We start from the raw sequence: 16,074 nt of genomic DNA on the forward strand, positions 1-16,074 counted from the left end.
GTGGAGAGGGGAGGGCTTGAGAGAGAGAGAGAGTTTGGGTGCTGCTGGGTGCAGGCTTTGGGCTGAAGCAGGAGATTAGGGGGGCAGCAGAGGCTGCAGACTCTGGGAAGGAGTTTGGATGCTGAAGGGGTGGGACTGGGCCTCGGATGGAGTTGGGATTGGAGTACAGGATGGGATCTGGGGTGTAGGCTCTGGGAAGAAATGGGGGTTCAAGGAGGAGGTAAAGGTGTAGGTTCTGCCCTTGGGTTGGAGGTCCTGGATGTAAGCTATGAGAGGGAGTGTGGGGCCTGGATGGGCGGGGAAACTTTTTGGCAGAATGGGGAACTTGGGGGAGAGGGTGAAGGCTCTGGAGGGAATTGGGTGCACTAGGGGATGACTGGTGCCACACATACTTAGCAAACGGGGTAGGGGAGGCATGGGCGTGTAGGGGTGGAGCAGCCTGGCAACCAGAGTGGGCGGTGTGACTCCGCACTGGGCTCTGCATCCCTGGGGCTGCTCCCTGCCCAGCCTGGGCATGTAGCTCCTAGAAGCTAACATCCCCCACCCCCCTTGCTACAGGTTCTGCACCAGAAGGGGTAGGTCTGGAGCTGCTCTGCAGATCTGGGGCTGAGTGAGCCGGTCACAAGCTGCTGCTGCCTCTGTGGGGCCCGAGGACCCAGACTGCTTCTCGCTGCTCCCCACAAGCTGTGTAAGGGGATGGAAGCCCCTTCCTCAGTGCCTCACTACGCCTGATCAGGCTGGAACCAGCCCCAGAGCAGCAGTCAGCAGGTAAGGGGTGAGCTCTGGCTAAGGACTGCAGGGAAGTGACTCTGCCCTCCTCCCTGGTCCCTCCTCATCCCAGCACTGCTCGAGGGGGCTGCGAGTCCCAGCTCTGTTGCTGTGCCGGTGTGCACACTGGAGTCACAGGGTTGTGGGATAAGAGGGGGGGTGACGGAGGATGCAGGGGCAGGTGTTGCAGTGAGACGGGATGGGGCGATGCAGGGGATCAGGCTGGGGGGGGATCATGGGATTGAGGGGAGTGAGGCTGGAGCAGAGAGAAGATGTGAGGGGAGATACAATTTTACTTTTTCAGAAGCTGCACTTTCTTATACTCCCCACTTCTTTGCCTCCCTCCCCAACTAGCTATCTGGCTGCATTCTCACCCTCTCACCTTTTTTCTGTGTTACTCCCCTAACCCCCTCCCATTCTCAAACTCCCCCTCATGCCTCCACCCACCCCGTCTCTTGCCACCACACTCCCTTCCAGACCCTGATCTCCTCACCTCCTGCTGCCCGGATCCTGCATCCTTATCCCACTTGCTGGCAGTCCCATCCTGCATATTGAACCCCTCATTTTTGTCTCTACCCCAGAGCTAAGATGGTCCACAAAATCCAGTATCTCCGGAACCCCAGAAAAGTAAATGTGGCCTATGGGAAGCCCTGAATCTCAGTCCTCCCTGTCTCTTCCCTTCACCCCATGGGGTGGAGTGCCAGAGGAGTGCGATGTCTCAGTTGGGGGCCACATCAGTGAGGGTCGGGGGGGGGGAGGGAGAGTTTAGAGGAGAGTTTTTTTGGGGGGCTTCTCACTTATGTGGTCCCCAACTGATTTTTCTGTGGGTCAGTGGCCCCTAACCCAAAAAAGGTTCCCCACCCCTGCCATAAATAAAGTATTGAAACCTTTTGTGTTGAACATAAATTAATATTTTACTTTATTTAAAATCAAGTTTGATAAACTAACATGAAAAAGTTAAAACACTTAATCTGTTTAATAATTTAAATTAGACCATTCTCTCTAGCTACAGCTAGTTCAGAAAATATGGTCACTGTACCCAGCCTTCTCCTTCTCCCTCCAGCACACATATCTGTAAATTGAAGTGAGTAAGTTAAATCTTGGCATGCCACTTCTGAAACGTTGCTGACCCCTACTCTAGACCCATGACTTCTCAAGCAGCGTTTCCAGTGCTATCACAAATTCTCCAGCAATGAAGAGGAAGGCTTACAGGACTCCTTATCTCCACATCGTAGCCCTACAATGCAGTACTGCAAGCCGCTTTATGACCCATGGATACCACTGGATGCCTCCATGGATACCACTGGATGCCTCCACTGGGGCCACATCCTGCACAATGGCCTTATTGAAGCCCAAGTGCAACTTGGCCCTTACAAGCAGGCTAGTTTTTATACGCTGCATCTGTGCAGCAATCTCTCACTATAGAAGCTCAAGGGCTCAGGTTATGGAGGAATCACCCACCGATGTATCACCCACAACAAACTTGTCTTCATCTGAGGAGGCCGAGATGCCTCTTACACCTTCACCTGTGGATGATTTCATGCACTTCCATGAGCTCTTTAAGAGGGTAGCAACTGAACTCAAAATCACTATGGAGGAAGTGTCCGAATCTGAGCACAAGCTCTCAGACATCCTCCAAGTCTCACCATCGTCCAAAATAGCCCTCCCTGTCAATCCAGCCATTCTGGATCTTGCCAACATGATTTGGCAAACTCCTACCTCTATATCCCCTATGTGAAAGAGGGCTGATAAAAAATACTATGTACCTGCTAAGGGCTTGGAGTTCCTTTTTATCTACCTGACACCAAACTCCTTAGTGGTGGAAGCCCCACACCAATGTGCAAAGCAACATCGCTTTTGCACCATTCCACCAGATAAGGATAGTAAGATGCTTAATCTCTTTGGTTGCAAGGCCTACACATCCTTGACTTTATAGTTTAGGATCTTGAACTACTTGGCTTTGCTGGATTTTAAGAATTACACCAAGCTGATGGATTTTGCAGATGAGATTCTGGAGGCAAAAAGACCACAATTTGCCTCTATAGTGGTGGAAGGACATTTTATTTCGCATGCTGCTCGCCAGGCCACGCTTGATGCCGCAGATACGGTGGGTAGGACCACAACAACTGCTATTGTGATGTGCAGGGCCTCCTGATTCTCCCCAACCACATTCCCTTGTGAAACACAATCCACTGTTGAGGATTTGCCCTTTGATGGGGAGAAGTTGTTCGCAGGCAGAACTAACAAAGTCCTCAATACCATAAAGCAGTGTTTCCCAATTTTATTTGGCCATGGAACCCTTTTAAACTTGGAAGAATTTCGAGGAACCCCTAGGAAAAATTTGTCGAGCCGCTGGACCTGAGCACCATGACACATGTACACATACCCCAGACCCCCAGGAAGATAGTCTGGTATATGGAGCTGAAAAAGTAGACCACAAATAAGGATAATAATAATGAACAATTATTAAATAAGGTCATCAGAACAACATTTAGTTTAACTGCACATATTTAAAAACAAAAATCACATTTAATGTGTACAAAAAAATAAAGCTCAAAAACTAATATGAATTATATTGGCAGTTTTCAATGTGAAGAATGGTTTTTCTTTTTTTCTTGGCAAATTCTTTTTATATTTTGTTTAATACTAAAAAGTTGGATTTGCGTATCTGATGCTGCATTCAATTGATTCCTGTATTTTGTTTTTGTTGCTGCATAATTTGAGAACCCAGTTTCACACAAGTATGCGCTAGTGAAGTTTAACAACTGACGAATTGCACGTCTTGATAAACCTGAATATTCTTCTTCAAGTGATTGTTCATGTCCATTTGAATGAGGTGTGCGCGCACTGCATGCACGGTTTCCCGGAGCATTTTTTACCCAGTGGTACCCGTCGGGCCGGCAGGCCGCCCCCTGGAGTGGTGCTGCTATAACGGAGCATAAGTACCCCTACAGGTCCTTTTCCTCCTCAGTTCCTTCTTACCACCCGTGACCGTCATTGGAGCTTGTTGCCTTGTGCAGATTCCCCGCTTTCTATTGTTGCCCGTTGGCCATTATTCAAGTAGTGTTAAGTAGCTGTTAAGTAGTGTTAGATAAGTTTGGGTATATCTACACTACCCCGCTAGTTCGAACTAGCGGGGTAATGTATGCATACCGAACGTGCAAATGAAGCCCGGGATTTGAATTTCCCGGGCTTTATTTGCATAAGCCGGCCGGCGCCATTTTTAAATGCCGACTTGTTCGAACCCCGTGCCGCGCGGCTACACGCGGCACGGGCTAGATAGTTCGAACTAGCTAACCATTCCGAACTATCTATCTAGCCCGTGCCGCGTGTAGCCGCGCGGCACGGGGTTCGAACAAGCCGGCATTTAAAAATGGCGCCGGCCGGCTTATGCAAATAAAGCCCGGGAAATTCAAATCCCGGGCTTCATTTGCACGTTAGGTATGCATACATTACCCCGCTAGTTCGAACTAGCGGGGTAGTGTAGACATACCCTTAGTGATAGGACTTTGCTGTTTTTCCCTACCCCCTTTGGGGGTCGGGGATGCCAGACCCTCAGGGCTTCAAACCTTGCATTGCCTGTGCTAAGCCTATGCCAAAATGGGACCCCCACCGCGAGTGTCTCAAGTGCCATGGGGAGTCCCATCTCATTGATTCCTGTAAGATTTGTCGGGGGTTCAAGTCTCGTACCAAACGGGAGTGGGACTCCCGCTTGAAACTTCTCCTGATGGAATCAGCGCTTCAGCCGGTACCTTCAGGGGAACTTTCAGTGCGTAGCACACCGGGGTCGGTGCGGGAAACCCCTTCCATCTAGCCCTGCACCGCGGCACCGCTCCCAGTCCCCGGCACTGAAGAAGTCCAAGGTCTCCAGAGGGAGATCGCCACAGAAGAGGGCGCAGGGCAACAGGCACCAGCATAAGAAGACATCTTCGCATCGGGCCAGAAGCCCAGTGCCGCTCCTGGCTCATCGCCCCGCCATGCCAGAGACATTTGAGGTGGCTCAAGAATTGATTGAGCTGGCAACCTTGCCTCTGTCTCCCATCTCCGAGGGGTCCTTGTCCTCGGCACCGGAGGCATCGGGGGCCCTGGGGTCGCCCAGGCCTCCAGGCAGGTGGCCAGCACCGGTTGAGTTGGGGGACCTACCGATGTTGCCGGCATGGGACACACATTGCCTGTTTGAGTCGGCATGGGGTGCGCCTTCGGCACCCCCACGCCCAGCGCCGGTACCGGCCCGGGCACCAGCCTCAACTTTGACACCTGCTCCGACACCGGCCCCGGTGCTGGCTCTGGCCTCTGCACCAGCATCGTTCCAGCCCTCGGTGCTGCTGATGCTGTCAGCGCCTGCACTGCTTCAATCCCTGACTGTGACGTTTCCTACACTGGAGGCACAGCAGCAGCAGTGCTGCTCCCAGCACCGCCAGCGCTAGTCCGAGCTTCGGGGTCGGTGCCACCGTGCCGGGCACCTCCTAGGCAGGAGGCACACATGTCGCCCCCCGTGCACACGGGCAAACGTGTCCATGGCATGTTTTAGGCCTGGCCTACTGCAGGGCCAGCCCGCCACGGCACCACCTTGGTCGACTTCGGAGCTGTCATCCAAGTCTGAAGCAGAGTCGTTCCAGTCCCTGGGTTCGTCTCGCCATTCGGTGTGATACTGATCTATCTCCTGGCACCGAGTGGTACCCCCGGGGTTTGAACAGACATGGCCATCACAGATGCAGCAGTCCTGGCCCTTTTGGACATCAGTGGCAGGGCCCGCGCCCTTTGTCTTTCCCGGACAGTGGGTCTTGCAGACGCTCTACCCCATCAGCCTCCCTATCTCGGGCCCCACCATCACCCATGGGGATAGACCCACAGGGGCATGGTGCCCTGGAGGTGCCACCGGTGGGTCCTCTGCAACAGCCGCTGGAGTTGCAGCAGCCGTCCCCGGCACCAGTTGTACCAGAGCAGCAGGTCGTGGGATGAGAGTCATCAGCGTCGGCATCGCCTGATGAGGCCCTGGTGGACCCAGCTCCTTCCATACCAGCTATGGATGCCAGGTCCCACCAGGAGCTGCTCTGCCATATGGCGGACAATTTGGGGGTGCATGTCGAACCGGTCACTGAAGAGTCTGACCCCATGGTGGACATCCTCAATGAGGATGCTCCAGCTATGCTGGCTTTGCCGCTGAATAAGACTGTGGCAAAGATCACGAAAACGCTGTGGCAAACGCCGGCCTCCATCTCCCCCACCCTTAAGGGGGTGGAGAGGAGATATTACATCCCCCAGATGGGGCACAAGCACCTGTACTCGCACCCAGTGCCAGGTTCGATTGTGGTGCAAGCGGCTGCACAGAAAGAGGGGCAGCCGCAGACGGGGCCTTCTCCCAAAGCAAAGGACCCAAAGTGCATGGACCTGATGGGGCACAAGGTGTATGCCACCGGGGGGGGGAGGGGAGGAGTACAGCTCCGCATTGCCAATCAACAGGCAATGCTCAGTTGGTAGACTTATAACACCTGGCAAGTGTTGGACAGATTTTGTGACTGACTGCCCCTGGAAGACAGGCAGGAGTTTTCGGCCCTCTCCATGGAGGGCAGAACCATAGCCCGTACAGCTCTGCAGGCATCCCTTGATGCTGTAGACTCGGCTGCTAGAACCATGTCCTCGGGGTGGTAATGCGGCGAAGTGCCTGGCTGCAGATCTTTGGGATCCTGATGGACTTGCAGTCCACCATACAGGACCTGCCGTTAGATGGGAAGTCCCTCTTTGCGGAGAACACTGATTTCCGGCTTCATAGCCTCAAGGACACCAGGACCACGCTTAGGTCCTTGGGCATCCCTACGCCTGCTCTGCAGTGTAGGTAGCTCCCAAATAGGACTGTGGCTAGGCCGTTACCCTAGGTCCAGCACCCTAACTATTGGAGGCAGAGGCCTCGGGGCCCTAGGGGAGGGTTTCCAGGCACACAGGGCTCAAACACCCGTTCTTGGCAGCATTGGCCGCATCCGGATGCGAGCAGGGGCGCCACCCAATCCCCTCCACAACAGTCTAAGCAGCCATTTTGAAGGCACGCCCAGGGACCGCATACCGACCCTCCGAATCTCTCCTCCCTTCAGGACCCGGTTGTCCCAGTTTGTCTGGGCCTGGTCAGTCATCATTTCAGACAAGTGGGTCCTGGATGTCATCTCCCGGGGATACTCTATCCCCTTTTTGGGTTCCCACTAGTCCTTCTCCCCCTCCCTGTCCCTGTCCAGGGATCTATCTCATGGGGCCCTGCTCGAGCAGGAGGTGACCACGCCCTTGGAGAAGGGAGCGGTAGAGTTGGTCCCTTCCTATCTGGAGGACAGGGGGTTTTACTCCTGGTACTTTATCATCCCCAAGCTGAAAGCGGGGCTTCAGCCTATCCTGGACCTCAGGGACCTAAACAGACATATAAAGGAGGACAGGTTCAGGATGGTGACGCTAGCTTCTATCATTCCGGCGTTAGAGGAGAGGGATTGGTATGCGGCCCTCGTTTTCAAGGATGCTTACTTTCATGTGGCTATTCGACTGGACCATAGGAGGTTCTTCCGGTTTGTGGTCTCCCGCCGCCATTTCCGGTTTACAGTGCTCCCCTTTGGACTCTTGACTGCACCAAGGGTCTTTACAAAATGTATGGCGGTGGTGGCAGCTTACCTCAGGAGGCTGGGAGGCAGGTGTTCCCCTACCTAGATGACTGGCTAATCAGGCAGGTCAAGAGACCAGGTGATCGCCCACATAGGTCTCACATGAGCCCTCTTCAATGGTCTCGGTCTCGTCATCAATGAGGAAAATTCAAAACTGACCCCTACCTAGGTCATAGAATTCATGGGGGCTACCTTAGATGTTGGGGGGGATGAGTGTACCTCCCAGCATCCAGATTCCAGGCCACCAGGGATTGGTGGCCAACCTAAGATGCTCCCTGCTTATAAGGGCCCAGACGTGTATGAGACTTCTCGGTCACATGACGGTCTGCACATATGTTGTTCAGCACGCCAGGTTGAAACACACCGCTTCAGGCATGGCTGGCGGGGCCATTCAGCCAGGCCAGGGCGGGGATCCTGACTGTTCCCCGGAAGTTGTGGCCTCGCTAGACTGGTGGATATTGGAGAGCGAGGTTTGTGCGGGGGTCCCCTTCCGCACGGAACTGCCATTGGGTCAGTTACCAATGCCTCTGACGATGGTTGGAGAGTGCACTTGCTCATGCAGCGGATGCAAGGGCTGTGGGACCCCCAGGAGAGGTTGCTTCATATAAATGTGCGGGAGCCTGAGGGCGGTCAGGAGAGCCTGCGAGTTCTTCCTGGGCCTACTCTCAGGGATCCTAATCTTGGTACTGATGGACAACACAGCCATGGTGTTCTATATAAACAAGCAGAGAGGTGCCCACTCATCCCAGCTATGCAGGGAGGCCACCCTCCTTTGGGAGTTTTGCATAGCACATGGCATCCGCTTACAAGCGGCGTACTTGCCGGGGTGCACAAATACGCTGGCAGATTCACTGAGCAGGTCCTTCAGAGTCCACGAGTGGTCCCTGAAAGACGAGGTGGTGATCAAACTTTTCTGTCGGTGGGGCTGTCCCTAGGTGGATCTGTTCGCCACCACAGAGAACAGGAAGTGCCCGCAGTATTTCTCCCTTCTGGACTTGGGTGTGGGCTCGAAGGGGGACGCCCTAACCTCTCTGTGGCCTTGGGGGATGCTGTATGCATTTCCCCCCGTTCCTCCTGGCCCCCGAAGTGCTCACCAGGATTAGGCTGTTCAGGTCGCAGGTAATTCTGGTGGCCCCAGACTGGCCCAGGCAGTTCTGGTATCCCATTCTGCAGGACATGGTGGGGGACAGGCCGGTTTGCCTGCCACTGGACTGGGACCTGATCACGCAGACCAGGGAAGGGGGCATCCTGTACCACCCGGATGTCCAGTCCCTCCACCTGACAGTTTGGCTTGTCCATGGCTGAAGCCCCCTGAAAGGGAGTGCTCGCAGGTGATGCAGGAGGTTCTCCTGGGCAGTAGGAAACTCAGTCTGGGCTGCGGAGAAGGGGGTTTGCCTCTCACTGGCCCCTGTTCCTTTGGTCTTGGACTATTTGTTTGGTTTGCACCGGGCAGGGCTGTCCAACCCATTGATTCGGGTGCATCCGCTGGCTTTAACAGCCTTCCACGACAGCTCCGAGGGTGGCTTGTTATTCACAGACCCCCGGTTAAGCAGTTTAGAAAAGGTTTAGAAAAGTTGTTTCCCCATGTCAGAGTCCCTGTTTCTCAGTGGGACCTTAATTAAGTGCTGACTAATCTCATGGGGTCCCCCTTTGAGCCACTGGGTGCCTGCCCGCTTAAGTATCTGAGCTTTAAGGTGGCGTTTCTAATAGCCATTACGTCAGCGCGGAGGGTATCGGAGCTCCGTGCCCTAACTGTGGAGCCTCCTTACTTAGTCTTTTCTAGAGATAGGGTAAGGTTGCGCCCCCACCTGGCGTTTCTCCCAAAAGTGGTGTCGGCCTTCCACATGTCACAGGATATATACCTCCCGGTTTTCTTTCCCAAACCACACCGCTCCCCAAAGGAGCAGGCATTGCATTCCCTGGATGTGAAGCAAGCCTTAGTGTTCTATATAGATAGGACGAAACCATTTCGCAAGTCATCACAGCTTTTTATTGCATATGCTGAGCGAATGAAAGGGCTTCCTGTGTCAGCTCGGAGGCTGTCAGTGTGGATATCTTCCTGTATTAGGAAGTGTTATGCTTTGGCGTGTAGGGAACCGCTTGGAGTATCAGCACACTCCACTAAGGCACATGCGTCCTCAGTGGCCTTTGGGGCGCAGGTCCCGATTCTTGAGATTTGTAGAGCGGCCACATGGTCCTCTGTTCATACATTCACAGAGCACTATGCACTCACCCTGCACGCCTGGGAGGACACAGCATGGGGGGCCGCTGTCCTGGGTTCCGTTCTGTTAAAAAAAAAAAAAAAGAGTGTTAGTACATGTTAGACTGCAGGTTGGTTTATTGTGATCATGACTCTGGTGTGGTCCATGTTGTTGACTTCAGGTGTTGTTATTCTTCAGCTGTGTTATTAAAAGTTCTAGTTCTGGTTCACAGCTGTGCGTGTGTGTCTTTTCATAAGAGGCGACTCTGATCCCACCACCAGTGGGACAGCTTGTAAGTCACGTCATTCGAATGGACATGAGCAATCACTTGAAGAAGAAAACAGGGTTATTTACCTGTAACCGTTGTTTTGAGATGTGTTGCTCATGTCCATTCAACTCCCTCCCTCCCTCCCTCTCCTGCATTGGAGTCTCCAGCAAGAAGGAACTGAGGAGGGGAAGGGCCGGCAGGGGTATTTATGCTCCATTATAGCGGCGCCTCTCCAGGAGGCGGCCTGCCAGCCCGATGGGTACCACTGGGGAAAAAATGCTCCAGGAAACCATGCACGTGGCGTGCACACACCTCATTAAAATGGACATGAGCAACACATCTCAAAGAACAACGGTTACAGGTAAGTAACCCTGTTTTCTTGACATAAGCCACCCCAAAATGTAATCAGAGAAACTTCTTTAAATTTTTGTATTAATTGGCCATCTGAAGTGATTTTGATTAGGTATTCATAATCTTGCATAGAAAAACTGACTGGCTTTCCTGTTATACTTAATGGATTTCAAATCCAGTTATTGTTGTCATTTATGGTTGGAAAATACTTCATGATGTTTGTGTATAAATCACAAGGATGTTCTGCAATGTCCTGGCCAGGAAGAAGAGTACAGGAGAAAGCTTGGGGCAGAGTTGTCTGGCCAGGAGGGAGAGTACAAGAGGGGTCTTGGGGCAGGGTGCTGCGCCAGAAGATAAAATTACTCATCTTGTGCAGTAACGATGGTTCTTCGAGGTGTGTGTCCCCAGGGGTGCTCCACTCTAGGTGTCAGCGGCGCATGCTGTTCACACCGTTTGTGAGTTTGCGCATGGTCTGGCTTCCGCTAGTTCCTCCTAATCGGGTCACTCCTGAAAGATATAAGCAGAGAGTCCGAAGCGGGGAGGAGGGCGGGTGGTAGAGCACCCACGGGGACATACACCTTGAAGAACCGTCGTTACTGCACAAAGTGAGGAACTTCCTCTTCTTCTTTGGGTAGTGTCCCCATGGGTGCTCCACTCTAGGTGAGTACAGAGCAGTGGCCTTGTGTACAGAGGTGGGATCGAAATTAGGATCTCGATACTATGGAAAGTACTGCAGAGACCAGTGCTGAGTCCCGAGCAATAGCATCAATAGCATAACGTTTAGCAAATGTCATGTCCAAGAACCAGGTTGCCGTGCTGTGAATGTCTTGCAGCAGTATGCCTTTAAGGAAGGCCATCGAGGTAGATGTTGCTCTGGTGGAATGAGCATTCACTGTGATAGGTATTGGTTTGTTGCGTAACGAGTAGCACATTGTAATACATTTTACAATCAACTTAGAAATACGCTGTGACGACAATGGTTGGCCCTTAGCTCGTTTGCCTGTGCATAATAGGAGACATTGCAACTGACGGAAAGGGCGCGTTCTCTCGAGGTAGAAAGCCAAGGCCCTATGGATGTCTAAGGTATGTAAGCAGGCTTCATGGCTAGAGATATGTGGTTTAGGGTAGAATGTTGGGAGTATTATAGGCTCGTTAATATGGAATTCCAAATTTACTTTCGGTAAAAAATTAGGATGGGATCAAAGTATTACTCCCTGATTGGTAAACAGTGTGTAGGGCAGACTGGCCAAGAGAGCAGCCTGTTCCCCAGCCCATCGAGCCGCCGTTATAGCCAGGAGGAAGGCAACTTTCATAGTGAGTGTAACAATGTCACAGGTAGCTAAGGGCTTGAATGGTAGATATGTGAGTGTGTCCAAGACTAGTTCCAAATTCCATAGCGCAGGAGGTTTTCTGCATGGAGGGTATAGATTTGTTATGCCTTTTAAAAAACTTTTGGTCATTGGATGAGCAAATACTGAAAAACCCTCAATGGATTGTCTAAATACAGAGATCGCCGAGAGATGAACTTTTACAGACGAGAGTCCCAGCCCTGAATGGTGCAAGTAAAGTACATAGTCCAGAATGCAATGGATTGGAATGGACATCGTGTCGAGACTATTGGCAGTACACCAGGAGTGAAAACGATGACATTTATAGAGGTAAGTTTTTTGGGTTGAATTATATATAGTAATATATATATATAGTAATATATATATATATATATATATATATATATATATATATATGCGCGCCTTATATTGCTATATTATTGCTACATTACTACTATATTATTATACCTAAAATAAGAAATATAAAAAGAATAAAACTTTCAATCCTAACACCGTTGTAGGTACGGATGTCGGTGCCAGGACCACTGCCAACGGAGCCCTAGTTATCGGTGCTGTAGACTTTCATTTTATGGGCACCGGGGCAGAATCAGGGCTTGGGGCTGGAACCGGTGCCATAGCAGGAAGGGCTCAGAACTGATATACTGCGGCTTGTCTTGTGCTTGTCACCATTGATCTTGAGGTACCTGGCTTGTCACCCATACTCTTGATGATGAATGTCAGGGGGGTGACTTCTTGCCCGCTGTTTGCTCCAAAGAAGTTGGCGGTTTGGGCGGCTCAGTGTCAGCAGGCTGCAATGCCTTGCTGAAGAGAAGCATTTTAAGCCGCATCTCGCGGTCACGTCTGGCCCGGGCCATCAGCTTCGAACAGTGTGGGCATTTCTGAGGGATATGACCCTCTCCCAAACACTTTATACACGTTGACTGTCCATCTGATGCCGGCATTGCATCACGGCACGCCGCCCAGTTCTTGAAACTGGGAGACCCCGGCATATTGGAAATTATAACTAGTAGTCTGAGGGAAATTTTTTTTTTTTAAACAAGAACTAGAACGAACTATATAACTACTACTATAACTAACTAACTATCAACTTTTATCTAACTATTTATAATTTTTTTACAGGTTTCTTTGGTCAGACTGAAGAGCAGGGGTTTGCTCCACCTGCGACCATGAACGGTTAGGAGGAACTGGTGGGAGCCGGACTGCGTGCAAACTCACAAACGGCGCGAACAGCACGCGCTGCCACTGTGCATGCACGGTCCGGCTGAACAATCTCTGACCTGCGGCACCGGGACGAGCCCAACATCTAGAGTGGAGCACCCATGGGGACACTACCCGAAGAAGAAGGGAGGGTACAAGAGGGGAGTTAGGGCAGGGAGTCTGGCCAGGAGGGAGGGTACAAGAGGGGACTTGGGGCAGAGTGTCAGAGTAAGCTGGGAATGCGGGCTCTTGGTGGGGGGAGGGGAGTGAGGGGGATATGGGTGCGGGGTCTGGGCATGAGGGGGGATGCTTACCTGGCTTGGCATCCTGCAGCAGCAGCGAAAGCTTCCAGGCAGCATGCTCTTGTTCCTGGAGGGGCGGGGGGAGGAGGGAGGAAGGAGGGAGCTCAGTCCCCCCTGCACCCAAGCAGCAGGGAACCCAGCACAGCTGCAGCATCACGTCATGCTTCCGGCTGGCAGGGCGGGAGAGGAGGGTGAAGAAACCCCGATCTTCCCCACCAAATCAAACTCTGCCAGTTCCCCAGCAGGCTGGGGAGGAGCACAGGGGAGAGAGAGCAGCAGCACATGGGGGGCAGTGAGCCCAAACATACCCTGGAGAGGGGGGGGCAGCAGGGCCTGAGCCAGGTTCCATGCAGGCAGCAGTTTAAAAATGCCGAGGTCCAAGAGCAGCTTCTCGGCTATGACCACCCCTCTCTCTCTCCCTTCCAGCAGAAGCAGCAGCAGCAACAGCCACTGTAAAAGCTGCCGCCTGCACAAGAGGAGGTGGCGGCTGCAAGGCACCGGAACAGAGCAGTCCTGCAGGGTGAGGAGGGGCCATGCGTGGGGGTGGGGCAGCCACAGTAGGTGATGGAGCGGTCAAAGACACACACCCCCAGAAGCCCATCCTCGCCAGCAAAGCCAGGAGCTGCCTACAGGTTCTGCAAGGGGTGGGGGAGCAGAATTTTTTCTTGGAACCCCAAGTTCCACTTCACAGAATCCCAGGGTTCCGCGGCGCACCATTTGGAAAACACTGCCATAAAGGACTCGTGCACCACCCTTTGCACCCTGCACATCCATACATCTGCGAATAGACATAAGCAGTACTGATATCAGTCCTATTAATGGCTACACTAACTGGCCTGACTGAATCAGCAACCAGACAATAATCTGACCAGGAACCAAACCCACCCCCAAAGATGCAGGAAATCTTCAGGCTCAGCCTCTCAACCACCGTCAGCCAATAAACAAATTTAAGGCCCTGGTCAAGGACCTGGAAAACTCCGTAGAAGTTTCAGTGTTGACTGAGACTATGTTCACCTTCCAAAACCGCCTCCGCCTATTTTACCACCAGTGGGTCACTATTACCTCAGACAGTTGGGTGCTTGACATCATTCTTTCTGGTTACACCATCCCTTTCCTCTCCAAGCCATCTATTCACCTTCTCTCCCCATCCCTCTTCAGGGATCACAAGTCTCTGCTATGACAGGAGACGCTCCATCTGCTAGATCTGGGGGCTATAGAACCGGTCCCAAGACAGCACAGGGGTAGAGGGTTTTACTCTCGTTACTTTCTAACCCAAAAAAAGTCAGAAGGCTGGAGACCCATTCTAGACTTGCACAATCTGAACAAATTCATCAAGACACAGCACTTTCGCATGGTCACTTTATCCACCATTATCCTGGCATTGAAATAAGGGACTGGTTTTCAGCCCTTGACCTCCAGGATTCTTATTTTCATGTTCTAAAACATCCTGCTCCCAGGAGGTTCCTAAGGCTCATGGTAGGCCTGGATTATTACCAATATCGAGTCCTATCGTTTGGTCCATCTATGGCTCCTCAAGTTTTTTCCAAAGTGCTCACCATAATCACAGCATTTCTTCACTCCATGGGAATAATTATATTCCCTTATCTTGATGACTGCCTGCTCACGGCCACATCGCAGTCCGAGGCAGCATGCATGACTGCAATAACCATACAGGGCTTTCAGAAGCTTGGCCTCTGAATAAACTGGGAAAAGTCATCTATCTGTCCCTCCCAGATCATACAGTTTATTTGGGCCATCTGGACTCCATGTTAACATGAGCCTATCTACCTCACAACAGGTTTCTTGCCGTCCAAACTCTGGCTACAACACTTTATTTTACCACATGAACCACAACTAAGGATTGTTTACAGCTTCTCAGTCATATGTCAGCTACAGCCTTTGTGGTACCGCATGCCTGATTCCACATGTGTTGCCTACAGATTTGGTTCTCCACAGTATAAAAATCTCTACAGCACCCCACGTTGCTCCTGCTTACCAGACCTCACGCGGTCAAGGCATCCCTCCTCTGGTGGACCGAACAATCCAATCTCTGCATGGGGATTCCATTCCTCCCACATCATCCCTCACGCACAATCACTACAGACGCTTCACGTACAGGCTGGGGAGCTCATCTTCATGAACAGATCACTCAGGGTTTTTGGTCTCCTCAAGTGATGACCTTGCACATAAACTTGTTAGACCTGCATGCTGTGTGCAGTGCTTGCCAGCATTTCCTGCCCTCTATTGCCAGCAAACACGTGTGTTCTTACAGACAACATTGTCTTGGGAACAGGCAAGGGGAAGCCAGGTCTTGATCCCTGTGCCCCAAGGCAATAAAACTGTGGAATTTTTGCATCACCCACAAAATTCACCCCTCAGCAGTTCACATACCAGGAATCAGATATGTAACAGCTGATGCTCTCAGCATACATTTTCCCCAGCACCACAAATGGGCACTCAATGCTGTTGGGATTAATTTGAGTGCTGCTATGGACAGTGCAATCCAACCTCTATTTTGAATCCTCAGTTCCATTTTACCACCTATGAACTGTTGGGACAGCTGAGGCACAGGAACTGGTATGGACTGGATTTTCCTGCCAGGCGAACTGTTGCACTCAGCATTGAAGGTTGCATTGAAGGTTGCACACGTCACCTGTCAGCACTAAACACCTGCACTCAGCACTGCACCATCTAATGTGCACACGGCACAAACCTCCTTTTCCCGCCAAAGACCTATTAAAAGGAGTTCTCGCCCTACGGCTCGGGTTGCTTCTTCCTCGGTTGCTGCTTCGTTGGACTCAAGGGTGGTGAGATTCTTAGGCCTCTGTGACATCTTTCAGTGTAGTCTGTAGCTCAGTCACTGCATGTGGGAGTGTCAAATAGAGACTGAGGGTCCTCACCATCATTGCTGGATAATACCTCAGCTGTCCAGGTTCCCGAGTTGTGGTGAAGGCCCAGGTATTGGTGTAGCTAAAGACGCAAGCTGCTAATTGTGGACAT

At 51.8% G+C, this 16,074-nt stretch overlaps 1 protein-coding gene across 6 annotated transcripts in view; it reads right to left on the bottom strand.

Moving 5' to 3' along the window:
• RHOBTB3 (Rho related BTB domain containing 3) overlaps positions 1-16,074 on the bottom strand; it is a 139,067-nt gene that overhangs the window by 90,066 nt on the left and 32,927 nt on the right. The gene's annotated exons all lie outside the window — the stretch shown is intronic.

This window comes from Pelodiscus sinensis, chromosome 6 (assembly GCF_052426305.1).
Source record: "Pelodiscus sinensis isolate ZL-2025 chromosome 6, ASM5242630v1, whole genome shotgun sequence".
NCBI lineage: Eukaryota > Metazoa > Chordata > Testudines > Trionychidae > Pelodiscus > Pelodiscus sinensis.